This window comes from Eumetopias jubatus, unplaced genomic scaffold (assembly GCF_037043125.1).
Source record: "Eumetopias jubatus isolate StellerSeaLion01/CBP00866 unplaced genomic scaffold, mEumJub1_p1.0 scaffold_2, whole genome shotgun sequence".
NCBI lineage: Eukaryota > Metazoa > Chordata > Mammalia > Carnivora > Otariidae > Eumetopias > Eumetopias jubatus.
The window spans coordinates 186,261,152-186,273,195 of NW_028274808.1; positions in this window are offsets into that span (position 1 = coordinate 186,261,152).

Below are 12,044 nucleotides of genomic sequence, written 5' to 3' on the forward strand. Positions count from 1 at the left end.
CATGAGAGAAATTATGACAATGAGAGATGGTTCTAGAACATTTGTTACTCATTTGAGGGCTTTGGTTGAGAAAGTGACCCACTTCCCAAACCATTGTCCGTACCCTAAAATTTCTCTCAAGCTTCTGTGTCAGGAAATTCTGGGTTTTTCCAGACAACTGATATGTTTTCATGTTCTGTGCATGGGCTGTGATCATATTTCCCACTGCTTTGGCTACCAGGTTTCTCGGGATTTAAGTGCAACCTCTTTGCCATTTTTCGAAGTTTTAAGACAGTCATGTATTAAACACTTTGATTCTCTCCTATTAAGTAAAGCTCATTTCACCTTATTCTTATTTATCTGATTAGGACAATCACATTAGAAGAGCAACATTTATTGAGCTTGTACTATGCACCAGCCATATTTCGAGGGACGTTACAAGCATTATATAGTTGTAACAATTACCCAGTAAAGCACACACTACTGTCTACAGTTTATCAATAAAGAAAAGCAGATTTACTGGCTCCAACGCTAATGTTGTTTTTCCACTTTTTGCTATAAATGTAATTTGGTAAACTACCTGAAGTCCAGTTTAGAAACAGAGGCTTATAAATCAACAAATCAATAAGGATAGAGCAAACAACCCCCAATTTTAAGCTCATGTGTACAAGCAACATCATGTGGACTCTAGAGAAACAAAAGATCTCATTTTAAATCCCTCCTCTGATATTTCTAGATCAACTGCAAGAACAATTGCCTGATATGGGAGAGACGAGGCACCCATTTCGCCTACTCATTTTCCTCTTTTTCCGAGGAAACAGCTAGTCTTCCTTTCCCAGCCCCACTGAAGTTAGGTGTGGCCATGAGATTGTCTTCTGGCCAATGGCTGTCATCAGACGCTACAGGCAATGCTTCTAGGGCAGGCCCATAAAGCCCTCCCTGGACAGTGCTCACCTCCCTTCCTCCAGGGAGATATGGATTATCACCGCAGCCTTGTTGATCATGGCAGAGCCACAAGGTATAAGGAGTTTGGGTCCTTGCCAGCCTTTGGAAGAGAACTCCATGCTCATGAAGAATACCCCTTTCATTTTACTTGGGTGAGAAATTAACTTCTATTTCAGAAAGCTTCTGAGATTTGGGGTTATTTCTTATCGTGGTTCATTTCCTTCTCTATGAATTGGGGTATCCTCTCCACAGGATTATTGGGGAGACTCAATGAGACAACGCTTATAAATATGGCATCTGGGGTACAGGAGCTGTTCCATTTGTTATGGTAATTACTGGAATGATTACTATGTAACTTAAGTGGAGACTAAAGGAGACAATGCATGTAAATATGGCTTCTGCGATATAGGAGGTATTCCACTCATTATGGTAATTACTGTAATGATTACTATGTAACTCAAGTATCATCAGGCTGTAGACCCTTCTGAGTAACCTTCCATTTTGCAGGAATTCTAGCCTCCTCTCAAGACTACTAAGTGCCCTTAGGAGAATTAACCTTTTCTTGATGCCTGTCTAGATTTCTTCTTGATTACCTCTGGTCACATCCTTACTTCATCCCCCGGTGCTTTAGCCTTCCTTAGTTTGCCTTAACCGCACTTTATTCAAAAGTCAGTGTTAACATAGAGCTACTGGGTATCACTAAAGACTTTAAAATAGAGTAAGTAATAATCAAAATAGAGTAAGTAAGGGAATCGCAACACAAAAAGAAGAAAACTTTTAAGAGACATGGACTTCATGTCTCTGAAAGTTTCTCAGCTCGGTTCCGTCTCGCAGATTTCCATTGGGCCATTCCTGTGTCTAGAGCCCTATCAGCAGCCCCGTTCAAATCAGAGTCCCCTCTCCCTCCAGTTCCTTCCCAAGACAAGTCCCTATGCCAGACCTCCAGAGAAAAATCTAGAAATACCTGAATAATCCAAATGTCTCAGAATAGGAAAAAAGCCCACACTAACCAGAACCACTACTGCCCTGGGCTGCCCTCCCTCTCTTTCACATGACTAAATCATTAACATTCTTGTGTGCAACATTGGCATTAGGATTTTATCATCAAAATGTGGGACTACCATAAAATGAAAGAATAGATCCCTGACATAGGAGCATGACAGCAAGGTTTACCAAAGTGAGACCTTCTAGAAAGAAGGAAAGAAAAACTTGGCCACTGTTGTTAGAGTCCCAAGCAAATTCCATGCACTTTTAGAATATTCCTTTTGTCCCTCTGTCTAGCCTTCCTTCTATTCCTCCCGCTCTCTTGCTCTTCTTGACTCAGAGCTTCCACACAAACTATCAGGCTAAACAGCCCTGCATTATATTTGAAGGGAGCTCTCTGGCATTTGACCCAAATGCCACTTCCTCCCAGAAGAAACCACACACAGCTTCGTCAGTCTGCCGGTATGAGGCATCGTCCCTCCTTCACCAGCCAGTTATCCACAGAACTTACCATGACCCAGAGCAATGATTTCCAATAGAATTTTCTGTGATGATGGAAATGTTCTTTATCTGCACTGTTCAGTAGGACTGCTACAAGCAACACACGGCTCTGGAACCCATGAAATGTGCTGGTTTTACTATGTTGTACACTTGGGACTAACATAACATTGTGTGCCGACTATACTTCAGTTAAATAAATAAGTAAACAAATAAATAAATAGAAAGAAATGTGCTGGTTTTGATATCTTACAGCCTCCCTCATTAGCTAACATGTTAAATAAAACCTGTCATGTGTTCATTTTATACAAGAGACTTGCGTTTGCCTTTTTGAAAATCACACTGCAACAGTAATGAAAAGTCTACAGTGAATTCATCAGAAATGTTTCTCCTTGGAAACACACGTCGCCCTTAACTCCAGACCATGATAATAAATGCTTACAACATTCTCAAGTCAACGCAGGCAGCAATGGGGACTTGAGGTGAATCCCAAAGATCATATTATCTAATTGAGCCAGCTCTCGACTAGGTATGAAGTGATAATGATCATTCTTCTATGTTTGTAAAGCGGAAGACTCCTATGCAGGTGTGGAAGCCTCTATGAAGGGAGATAGAAGAAAATAACAATGACGTTGCCTTCCCTGAAGTGGGAAGGGTGGGAGTCTTGTGCTGGAAGTCAGGCTCTTCCTCATTCCATCGCCACCCCCTTGGCTACCGTAAAGATTCTACCAACCAGTTGCAATGTGTAGGTTGGGGGCAGGGTGTGGGGGGAAAGGCCCCACACCACCGAGCAATTCTCAGGACACCGGCTGGGTATCCTACAATTCAACTCAATTCTCACTCTGTCTACCTGGGGATAGTGTCAGATCGCACAGGTTAAGGGCTCAGTCCCACAAGGCTGCCCCCCTCTGCCTCTGACTGAGGGGGATCCCACACCCTCCCCACCTTGGAGTCTATTTATTTGCCAGAGCAGCTCCCAGAACCCAGGAAACCAGTTTACTCACTAGATGGTGAGTTTATTACAAAGAATATTAAAGAATATAAATTGGTTAGGTGAAGCTATGCATAGAACAAGGGATGGGGAAGACACAGGGAACTTCTGTGCCCTCAGAGTAGGCCTCCTGAACCCAGTCCTTTTAGTTTTTAAGGAGGCTTTAATATATAGGTATGATTGATTAAATCATTAGCCATTGGTGATTGATTCAACCTCTAGCCCCTCTCCTCTCCCAGATCAGGGGGTGGGACTGAAAGTTTCAACCCTTGAATCAACAGGTTGGTTCCCCTGGCAACCAATCTCCCATCCTCAGGTGGGGGTCCTGATGTCACCTCATTAACATAACAAAAGATACTTTCCCATTCTCATCAACTAGGATATTCTAAGAGTTTCAGGATGTCTGTGCCAGGAACAATGGAGGAAAGCTAAATGTCTGTTACCATAAACCACCATGTCACAGTCCCCCATGGCCTCAATGTGAAAACTACTGACCTGCATCACCTTATGGGTGCCCACTCAGTATCTCCTACCCACCTTCCTAAACTACTCCTACCTTTCCTTGGGTTCTCAAATCGGCCCCATTATTACTACTTCCCCCATTTATTTTAATTTTTTTTCTTAAAGATTTTATTTATTTTTGAGAGAGACAGAGAGTGTATGAGCAGGATGGGGGGAGGGGCAGAGGGAGAAGCAGATTCACAGCTGAGCAGGGAGCCTGTTGCAGGGCTTGATCCTGGGAACCTGGGATCATGACCTGAGACTAAGGCAGATGCTTAACTGAATGAGTCACCCAGACACCCACTATTTTCCCCATTTATCACATAGTCTTGAAAGTCTACAATGTGTGAAGCGCTGAGCTAAATGTTTCTGGCAATCCAAACAGAAATCAGACGTAAAACCTGCCTCCATTACATTGATCCTTTCATAGGGGAGAAGATGTCATACATTAGTAAGAGCAATGGAAAAGTAGAAACTGGTTGAAGCTGCTGGGGTGTGACATATTAGTACTGATTTTGGTTTCTGAGAAAGCCTTCTAGGCTAGGAATGGAAGGGAGATGGCGGGGTCATGTCTGAACCTCTGTGTCGCTGATCTGGGAAAGTACTAAAATCTTAAATGTAACCACACAAAAAAAACTACTGTTTAATGAAGACTTACTTGGGTTCCAGGAACTGTTCTAAGCATTCGGGGTATTTTAATTAATAATCTCACAATGACCTGGATGGCTGCAGGTATCCTTATCTTCAGTTTACCAGTGAGAAAACAGGTGTGGGGAGCTTGAGTGACTAGCCCAAGGTCACAATTTCAGCATGGGTGGGGCTGGGATTTGAACCCTGGCCAGTTAGCTTCTGACGGGCTCCACAATCCCATTTCTTACGAAGGAAATGATCCTCAGGTTAAATTCCATTTTTTATCAAATATGTTGATTCTTTGATTTGACAAATATTTTGAACACCTACCCCATGCCAGGCCTTGAGCGTATCATGGAGAAGACAATGTCCTTGGTGCTCACAGAACTTGTGGTCTGGAACCGGAGAAAGACAAGTAAACTTTCAGTTCTAATTCAACCAATGCAGCATCATAAGGATTACAATGAAAGTAACCAAGAATGATGAGAAATGACTAATTTTTACTTTTGTAGTTTTTGCTGTTTATAAAGTGCTTTCACATGCTATAGCCCTTTTCATATTCACATGCAAAAGAAATAGCAATGAGGTAGGGAGTGCATGGATTAATATTCTTGTATAATGAGATGGAACAAAGTGTATTCAACAGGATTCATGTCTGGAAGGGCATTGCATTTTGGGAAAGAAGCAGACTGATTCAAAGAGGAGCCAGACGAAGGGGCCTGGGTGTGAGGGAAGCAGTTTTGCTTCAGACAGAGGAACATTTGCCTTCTCTTGGGGGACCAGCAACAGGGAGCTGGAGGGGTGGGGGAGGAGAGGAAGGGCGGAAGTGCTGGGAGGCGTGGGAGATAAGGGAGGCCAGCTCTGAAATTCAACCTCCTCTTTTAAGCCCTAGAATCTGTAGCCCCTCAAACAGGGTTTCCAACCACAGATCCAACTCACACATATTATTCATTATTTTTCATCCTAAGAGTATAAGTCTTCAGTGAAGAGAATATAGAAAATGCATGCTAGTATAAAATAGGCTCATTAACCAAAGAATCACTTTTTACATTTGACTGTTTTTCTTTCCTACCTCTATCTTCGCAGGGTCTAGTTTAAAATTAGGATAATAGTGCTTATCCCATTTCATTGCCTGCTTTATTCACTTAATAGATTGTGTTTCCCCAAATGTCTCCGTCGCATCTGAGTATTTACTTCCCTCCATAGGAAATACCACAGCTTCCCTTTTACACCTTGGCCTTCATAAGGCAGCCTCGCTCTGTTTCCTCACTGAGCCTCAGGACCAGCTCTCTGACTTGGGAAGGGCAGCCCCTCTTACCTACCCTAACCAATGAGGAAATCCAGGCCAGTGGTTGAGAGTTTAGTAAGCCACTCCATGGTGCTGCCTCCCTGGCATCCATTTTGTGTGGCCAAGCTGCTTGCAGGGGCCTTAAACTGACACTAGCCCCTCACGCAGACCCTCACGTGCCCCAGATAGCAGCCCACAGAATTTCAAGCAAACTTAAGTTCCTGACATGACTTCCCCAATAGCCCTTGTGAGCAAGTCTTCCCTCCCCTCCCAGGATCTTCCCCTGTGACCCCTGGAAGCACGCCGTGTACTTCCTGTGAGTAATAAACTCCATGGCAACATCTCTTGTGGTTCGTTGTGGAATGCCACTCAACATCAGCCACCCTGTGCTCCACTTAATAGTTGTTAAATTAACAAAGTCATAACACCTGTCCAGGTGGAACAACTTGCCTGGGGGGTAACAGAAGGTCAGTAAGAGAGAAGAAGAAAACTGGGGTTATTCCTTTAATAACCTGGCTCTGAAAGCGTCCGTCCAGGATACGTTATCTGGATAGTTTACATAAATTCACAGGCCACTATAGTCCCACAGAATAGAGAAATTTCCAATCCTATTTGCCAAGGCTCTAAAAGGAAAATTTTTCCTGGACATTTGTTAAAAATGTCCAGGAAGACTTCATTCAAGACTCTTGCCTCTGGGGAGAGAGATTGAACTCAACTTTGAATACGACAGGAACAAGGGGGATTTATGGCCACTGGGCAGGATGAGGGGTGGGATGGGAAATTACCAGGCGGACTTTTGTTAGGTACTACAGGTGGAGGAGGGGTAGGAGATTAAGGGTTTGAGATGAGCAGCTTAATGGGCTATAAGGATGGGGGGGGTGTTTTTGATAAACTGGTTTAGTAGGAGTCTTTGCTAAAACTGGGATTTGCAGGCACACAAGTCCTAGCGAAGAAGATGACTTCAAAGGAGCCTGACTAAAGTTTGGTCAAGGAAGAAGTCCTTGTCATGGCCACCGCCGTGAGGTCCTAAGGGCCCCTGGACTCCCCTTGTTTCTTTCCAGCTGAGACTGTAAACCTTTCCCTTTTCTCTCCTCTTGGAGACTGAGAAATCTGCAACCTGGAGCGATCACTTCCTTTGGCAGTGGCTGCGTTTGTCCTGGGCTGGTCCAACGCCAGATCCAAGAGGATTAGAGGAAGGAGAGTGGGGGTGGGAATGCTTGATGGCTGCCCGGGAGAGGGGAGGCTTAGCTGGGGATTTATCCTTGTGGTGGGAAAAAAAAAAAAAAAAAAAAAAAAATTCTGGTAAAATACTTCCTGAGTTCTAAATATTGGAGAATTCACTCCACAGAGTTGAGAGCTGCCTTCATGCTCCCAGGGTATCTCCTTAATGAAAATACAGAGTCCGTGCGGCGATTCTGCAAAACTTTCTCCCTATAAAGTTCTATTATGTTTGCATGCATATTTATACAAAGCCATAACCCAGGAGAGAAAAATGCTACTGTCCTGTAGGACTAGATTCATTGATTGTGTGGGTAATGGTAAAAATCAGTACTCTGGCCTCATTCGGGGACCATTACTGTGGCTTTAAAATTCAAGATATATCACTTTCCCAGAAAAGGCAGCCTGAGCGTAGACACGAAGTCCTTGAGTGATTAATGATTAGAATCCCCTAAGAGTGAGCTGTGGAGGAGCCAGACAAAATGAAATTAAAATGTTGCATGTTACCTAACATTCCCTCAGATGGCTCAGAAACTCCCTGTACATTTGTCATTTCTCGTATCCTCTTAAAAGTCAGCTACATTTCCAAAATGCTAAAAGTTTAGTGAGAATCTTGATTGAGGTAGGGTTTCTTTTCTTTCTTTTTCCCAGATGATAATAGCCTTTAAGATTAATGCTCCATTATTTCCATGGTGTTTGTTTCTCAACAGGAACATTTGGATATGAATACTTATCCCCATAAGAGTGCTGTAAGAATGAATAAATTAATAGAGATGAGTCTCCTGGTGCCAGACCTGGCACATAGTGGGTCCTCGATAATGGTAGGCACTGTCAGCATTATAATGTGTGACAGACATTGGTGATTTGGTCTCTATAGCATCTAATTCCTCTAGTTCTTATAGCAACACCTCTAATTTTCTTTGGGGTCCCGATCCTCCCCCACTGAGTTAAGTGGTCCAGATCATGCTAGAAGATCATACCTTAACAAACCGTAATATAATAACAAGTAATTATTACCAGGTACCAGGCATGGTTCTAAGCACCGTATGTACAAGGATTATCTCATTTACTATCCAAAACCACGTCATGAAGGAATGCAGCGGTGAAAATAAGGAAAGGTGCTGTCACGCAGGACTGCAGAATATCATGGCTTCAAAACACAGAAGCTGGGGCCCCTGGGTGGCTCAGTCAGTTAAGCTTCTGCCTTCAGCTCAGGTCGTGATCTCAGGGTCCTGGGATCCTGCCCTGTGTCAGTCAGGTTCCCTGCTCAATGGGGAACCTGCTTTGTCCCTCTCCTTCTGCACCCCCTCCACCCCTCCCCGCTCATTCTCTCTCTCTCTCTCAAAATAAACAAATAAAATCTTAAAAAAAAATAAAGGGGTTTGATTGAAGGGGTCTGGATAGGCTGGCTCAGCTTTGCTCTGTGTGGCCTTTCAGAGGTTCAGGTCCTTTCATCTGGGTTTCTCAGGGCATCATCTTCATGTGCATGGTTAGAGCTGGGTCTCTGCTCTGTTTGTGTTTCAGCTGTTTAGATGGGAATAAAGAGCATGGGGGGTGGATATGCCCAATACCTGAATTCCCAGATCTGAAAGAGGCGCCCATCCCTCAAACTGTATCCCATTGGTCAGAACTTCGTCACGAGGACACACTCAACACCAAGAGAGTCTGGGAAATGTAGTCTCGCTGGGCAACAAGTCCTTTCTAGGGGTGAAGAAGAGAATAGAGTTCGGTGGGCACTCAGTGTTACAAGTATTAGAGGAAATATAAGTAACACAGGTAATACATTATTCACTTAGTTTTATGAAGTGGGGAAACAGGCTTAGTGAGATTAAGTCATCATAGGGGATTCTGTCTCTACCCCATCCACACACCACACCCTAACAGACAGTTCCTGTACCACTTTCCTGGAATCTCTGAGAGAGATTTCCACCCATGGGAGCAGGGTTGGCCAGCTCAGTTAATGGTCCCAGAGCAAGCCTTGGTCAATGAGGGGGCAAGAGTCAATGTATAAATTGCCCAATATTCTCTGTCCCTCCATGCCACAGTTCTGAGATGGGCCCCACAAAGTCAGAGTGACCACAGCGTGACTCTTAACTGTCCAGCAGTAACTTGCTTATAAAACATTCTTTATTAACTTCTTTAATTTTCCTCTCACTCTCTCATTTCCCTCTTCCCTCTTATGCTTCTCAGGGTTACCTCCAAAATAAACTATTTGCCTCTCAATATCTGTGTCAACTTCTGTGTTTCAGCACTGAAACTAATAAATGCACACAGTTAGCCAATGCTGGGGGAACAGGAACTTGAAGTTGGCTCGCTCTTTCCAGACCTGCCTTCTCAACCACATGGCAAAACTTCCCCAAGTCCTGAGCGGAAGAACCATGTCTCATACATCATTTCATCTACTGATGATGGATACGATGCCTGGCACACAGGGCAAGGGAAAGGAAGGGCTGATGGTTCAGCCTGGAATGTGAGCCTTCCGTAGGATAGGCGTGGTGCTAGTTACCTTACGTGCCTTATTTCATTGCATCTTACCCCCAGGCCCCAGGCTGTCAATTCACCTAATCATCTTTGGATCTCCAGGACTCAGCACAGGGCTCGGCACAAAGGCAGTCCATGCTCAACAAATGCGTGTTGAATGGCTAAAGTGAACAATTAGTGACTCTTATGAAGTAGGTGCTATTATTAAGTTTTGTCAGATGAAGACACTTAAATTCAGGGAAATTAATAGTTTCTTTTTTCTTTTTTTAGATTTTTTTATTTATTTGACACAGAGAGAGTGGGGGAAAGAGGGAGAGAGAGCACAAGCAGAGGGAGTGGCAGGCAGGGGAGAAGCAGGCTCCCCGCTGAGTAAGGAGCCCGATGTGGGGCTTGATCCCAAGACCCTGGGATCGTGACCCGAGCTGAAGGCAGATGCTTAACCGACTGAGCCATCCAGGCGCCCCGAAATTGATGCCATTTCAAGATGACAGCTAAAAAGGAGGGAGGGGAGGTTAGGAAATGTGATGGTGACTGAGTCTCTGTTGTAAGCTTGGCACTGTGCTGAGAGCTTTGCTTACCCTACCTTAGTGAGTCATGACACCGATACTGTGATGTAGGCTGCAAGTATCATTTTTTGGATGAGGAATTGGGGATCAGAGAGCCTAAATAACAAACATGAAATCATTCAATAAATGGGAGACAGGGATTGACTCTGAAGCCAGATCTGTTCATCTCCAACTTCTATGTCTTTTTGACTAGAATACATAATCATAACTAATAATAGTAAATATTTAATTACTTATAATAATTATACACATAAAATCACTTCTCTGGGCTAAGAGTTTTTTCATATCTAACTCATTAAATGCTTGTAGCAATTCTATGAGGGTGGTACTGTAATTACCCACAATTTTCCATTGGGCCGACACTCTACCTCTAGTCTATTCACATTGAATTGAACTATCCCACCTCATGGAAAATTCATTGCCACCGTCTTCTAAATCCCATTATTGTCACTGAGAAAAATGCCCTCAGAAAATTGTGAATAATTGCATACCTTGTAGGTAGTCTTTTTTTCTCTGTCTGGCTGGGTTTAGGCTCTTCTTATTGCCTTTGATGTTTAACAATTTGATTACAATTACAAAGTTAATTTCCTTTTATTTATCTTGCTTGGGATTCATTGTGTTTCCTGAGTCAAAGGAATCATATTCTGGACCCATTCTGGAAAATTCTTAACCATTATCTCTTTTAATATTTGTTTTTTCAATTCCTTCTTTTTATTTTTCCCAAAAACTTAAGTAGATATGCTAGATGTGAATAGACATGTTTGACTTTCTCATACTATCAACCATTTCTCATGACCCACCCTTCATATTTCTATCTATCTTTGTCTCTTTTCATTGGTAATTTCTTCAAATGTATTTTCTGATTCATTAATTTTCTTTGAAGTTGTATCTCTTATGTTGTTTAACTCATATTGTTGCTTTATTTCAACAGTTATAGTTTTTATGTTTCTTCAGTTCTTTCTAAAACAAGACCTGCCTGGTCTTGTTCCTCATGCATATTTTAATTTCTTCAATATTTTAGATATACTCTTCCCATATTTCTATCTGATAATTCAAATATATGAATGCTAAAATGGATTTAATTTTGTTGATTCTTACTCCTTTTAACCCTACTGATTGGCTTACTTTCTCTAGTGTTTTATACTCTATAATTTTGATTTTCAGCTAATGTTTAAATTGCTTGGATTCCTCCTATAGAGGGAATTTGCGTTTGTTTCTGCCAAGTCCCCTGAAAGCTAGCAACTTAGACCACTTTAAATTAATTTACTGAGAGGTAATGCAAATTTAAAACTCAACCGTCATGAAGGCACGCCTGTGGTTGCAGCTTTTCTCAGCTTCCTCTTTGGTTTGGCTCTTGGTGCTTTCTCTACTTTCTCACATACTCAGCTATGGATTTAAAAGTATAATTGTATATTTTTCTGTTATACAGGGTATTTTGTGATGAAAGGGATTGAAAAGAAATATTTTCTGACATATTGCTGGAAACATAACTGAATTAAAGCCCATCTTCAAAGTATCAATTTCCCACCCTTTCTTAAAGGCGCCGAATGTATTTACCAACTCCTTCAGGCTGCATTTCTAGGCCCCAACTTGGCAGCAGTGATGGGGCATAATGTTAAGAGCTTGAGGTAGGATGAGGTCAATAGAAAGACAACCATTCTCTTACTTAGCACTTAGTTTTTCTTGGGAAAGATGACCCCCAATTAGCCCTAAAAGCACCGCCTGGGGCTTCCCCATCTATTTTTGCATTTGGCATCCCCAGGTGGACAACCTTTGCAGTTGCCCTACAATGGGCCTCTGTCCCCACTGTCAACCCCAACGCCAAGGCCTTCTCTTCATCTCAGTGCCAATATGGAACGATGACCTCTATCCTCCTTTCCCCATTATTTCTGCCAGATTGAATACCGCCTCCTCCAGGAAGCCTCTTTTTGTTTGTTTGAAGATTTATTTATTTACTGGGGTG